Source organism: Hibiscus syriacus, unplaced genomic scaffold (assembly GCF_006381635.1).
Source record: "Hibiscus syriacus cultivar Baekdansim isolate YM2019G1 unplaced genomic scaffold, ASM638163v2 tig00110384_pilon, whole genome shotgun sequence".
Taxonomy (NCBI): Eukaryota; Viridiplantae; Streptophyta; class Magnoliopsida; order Malvales; family Malvaceae; genus Hibiscus; species Hibiscus syriacus.
In genome coordinates, this window is record NW_024062715.1 from 2,289,621 (window position 1) to 2,293,794 (window position 4,174).

A 4,174-nucleotide genomic window follows, 5' to 3' on the forward strand; every position below is an offset into this window, starting at 1 on the left:
ATCAAGACCACAAAATAAATGCATGAAAATCAAACAAAAATAACAGTGATAGGAAATGGAAGAAAAATATATAAACACGAGACCAAAGTTAAAATAACTATTAACAATTCCCTTCAAACCAAATGTGTACGCAAGATTAGCTTCTCATGCAAGCAATTAAATCAAGGTTATCAATTTCCTTCAATCCTCAACCAATTCAGAAATAAAGTACCAAAACATCAAAAACAGAGTCATGGTACCACAATGAACTAGATTCATTTTACGTCTTATCATCGCTACTGGTTATCAAGCCCTGCATGCACTGCAACATCTAGCCTATATTTTTGTTCCATTAAGTTAAGACATTACCCTTGAACTTTAGAGTACATTAAAATATCTCAATATGCTCAAAAGGATTCACATGAAAATACCAAAAGGTTTTCCCTATAACCTTTGAATAAGAGGTTAGAACAAGCACATCCAACGATTTGAGTTTCCATTGTTACTACACATGTATCCTAGTGTAGTCTTACAATATACCGATATGGAATTAAGGGTGTTAATTTACAGTAGCACTCATCATGCACACTGCAGACACCAACGGCTTTGTCGAGCAACACCAGGCTCTCCATGTAACTCTCGACGGATAGAAAGTATTCCCCGATCTTAACTCCATGAGGCTCAATTAACTGACGATTCAAATCGAATGGAGCCATCTCTCCTTCATACACTTGCAATAAAACTTCCCCATTGTTTCGAAACCCCAATACCCTCGAAAACAATTCACTTCGATCGCCCATGTATAATGACAACACCTTAGTCCATGACTCAACAACACCGTGCTCCTTCATGACCCACATCTCAAGTAACTCACATCTTCCCAACCTAATTTAACCACTGCAATGGAAGATTGCCCATATTTCATAGTTGACAATTCCATATCAGGCAAACCAGTAAAACTCTCGGGAAAACTAATCTGAAAAAACTACTCAGCACTCAAATGAAACCCTAAAATTGTATAATTGAATTTGAACCCATCGTTGTTTCTTCTATGATATCCTAACCAATGAACAACTCCATTAACGAATGTCATTGAAGTCTCATCATCAAATTCATAATTGGGAGCAATGGCAACAACCATTTTCCAACAATTTTTGTAACCCCTAGACCCAGCCTATGCGTTTCGACTAAGTCTAGTGGCTCACATTATGATTCTTTAAGACATTTTTTCCGAAACCTTTATTCAATCAATGTAAAATCACATTATAAATGACATGAAGTTATAATAAATCATACTATCAAAACCTAACTTGTAAATATAATACCAATAAATAATAATTTAATTTAAAACATATCTTAAAAATCAAATCACGATAAACCGAATAGTAATAGTAAAAATGTCATCATATTAAAATCCCACACTTTAAAATAAGGTCCATGTTAACAAAATAAAGACAACTTGCAAGGTAAAAACATTACAATCAAATATACTTCAAGAGATATGTTGATCCTCCAAGTGCTCAATCCAGGGTATCTAACCAACAGTATCTGAAAGGGGAAAAACATTTTCGAAAAGTGAGCTAGGCTCAGTGTGTCCCAACATTACCATAAAATTTCAATAGGTACACTAAACAAATCATAGTCCATTAAGTCCCATAAAATTATACTGCAGTAAATCTCTTTACAAAGCGTTACCCTAAGGGAACATCTTAGGGCCTGAGAGCCTACCCAAGATAGATTTCGGGGCCGTGGGGCCTACCTAAGAACACATCTTAGGGCCGCAGGGCCTACCCGAGAATGATCTCAGGGCCGCAGAGCCTACCTAAGAGTCACATTAGGTCCGTAAAATTTTCCAGCTTGATCAGAGCTGTACTTTATAAATTCGTATTCCAAAAATTTAATTGCACCGTGTTATAAATTCCATAAATCCATAAACATGGTAATCATATACCATTCAAAACAAATATCAGATAACAGTCATAATCCATAAATCATCACATTAAATCGGTGCATCAACAAATCGGAAACCAAAGAATTCAGTGTACCACATATTAAAACAAATAAAACAGTTCAGTAATAAATAGGGAACACACCTCGATAATAGGTTCAAATCATAGATCTACTGATTGCTGGTTTCACCACGTTCTGCTACAGTTTTCGAACCTAATTTATAGTAACACTATATTACTTATGGGTAACATAAATAAATCTCTAAAATCATAAAATTTACGGGTCTTACGGGTGAATACTGGCATACGTGGTTTAATTGATCTAGAAGAGCTGGGTCGAGCTGTTGAACGATCCGGTGAGTCTCGTGCACCTTCAAATAACAATAATTTATCAGCCCCAAATCTTACTTAATTGTTCAAAGCTATTATTCTTAAGTATCTAAGCATTTTCTGAGTTTGACTATCAATTTGGGGTATTTCGAGTCTGAATTTGGCCAAACGGATTGCGGAATCGGAATCAGGACATCGAAAAATATAAAGTATGACTTTTCGAAAATCCAAATTCTTGGTCAAAGTCAAAGTCAACCACTTTGACCGTCGATTTGGAGACCTTCGGATTCGAATTTGACAAAACAGACCACGGAAACGGATTCGGCACGTCGAAAACTATCAGGATAGGTATACTCAGAAAAGATTAACGGTCGTTTAATGCTCGGTCAAAGCCATTTTAAGTTTTGGTCAAAGAAAGTCAACGGTCAACGGTCAACGGTCAACGGTCAATGGTCGGGTCGGATCGGGTCAACGGTCGGGTCGGGTCGGGTCAATGGTCGGGTCGGGTCAACGGTCGGGTCGGGTCAGACCGGTCAAACCAAGTCAGACCGGTCAAACCGGTTCGAACCGGTTGAAACCGGTCAAACCGGTCAGAACCGGTTGAAAACCGGTTAAACCGGTTTCCAGCAGCCACTCGCCCTGCGGCGGCGCGTGTGGCGCGTGAGGCGTCCTCCGGGGCCCTAAAAATCCCGGAAAAATTTCTAAAAATTATTTTGAGCGATTTCAAGATACTTACAACGATCGGTTCAAATTTTTGAACGGCGGAGAGCTCGATTTCAAATCGGCCGAATCTTTGACTGCACCACCTCCTCACGCGCCGCCGTCTACGGCGGACAAGGTTGACACCGGTGAACTCGGAACGGCACAAGGAACACGATGGTGCGGGAGGTGTCGTAAACAGAGCAACGATCAGCGGTGAATTTAAGATTTTCTCGGCGATAGAGCTAACAAAACCGTCGCTACTTTGACTGGAAATTCCTGACGTTTGGCCGCGTTTCGCTTCAATTAATTTGAAGGTTTTGCTCCTCGCTCGATGATGAACACAACGGTGGTTTCAAAACAACGATCGGAATTCGGACGGCGTCGGAATCGAGTTTGGAAGTTGTATGCGTGAGGAAGAATTTCACAATTATTTTCTGTTTTGAAAACAGAAAACCATTCATACGTTTATATGAAATTTTCTGCCGACACTAAAAGGAGTAATGCAGGGCTTGGTCCCTGAATTTCCTTTAACTTCTAAAATGGCCTACAATTTTGAAAACTTTCGATTTAATCCTCAAATTTTGCCAAATTACTTAATTAAATTTTTTTTTCTCTAAATTTTATTCCGGGTTGTTACAATTTTACAATTTATGAAACCCTTTATAAAGTCACATGTAGAATCAAAATTTAAGCATAAACACTGCACCGCTAATAAGAAAGTAAATAAGAGAATAACAGGATGAGAATTGCAGGCAATTAGAAGCAACCTTTTAGCAGGACAGGACTTTAATTGTGATTCTTTCTCAAGCCCAATTTTATCATTCAAACCCAATTTTAGATCAGGCATTCCAGAAATGAAGAACTTCATAAAAATCCTACCCGTAACATCACAACGCAAAACACTGCCTGCGATCACAAAATGGTTAATTACAATGCAAAAATGAAAAATGAAAAAGATTAATTACAATGCAACTTTACATAAAAATAAAAGCACAAACTAAACCAACATTGTCAAATACAATAATCCATAATGCACGCAAAATAAAAACATAGTTGAATCCCGAGCTTAGTTAAAGAAGAATGAGAAGGAAAGAAGTTTCAACCAACAAAGATTGAAACTTCAGGTTCTAGGGTTCCTACATATTCGGAGAAAGAATATTTTTGTTTATTTTAGGTGAGTGGATATTCTATTACAAGATGAGAAATAGGAGGGA

At 37.9% G+C, this 4,174-nt stretch overlaps 1 pseudogene; it reads right to left on the reverse strand.

Annotated features, from left to right (window-relative positions):
• Nucleotides 1–497: 497 nt before the first annotated feature.
• LOC120122166 lies at nt 498–1,120 on the reverse strand (annotated as a pseudogene).
• Between the last annotated feature and the right edge of the window lie 3,054 nt (nt 1,121–4,174).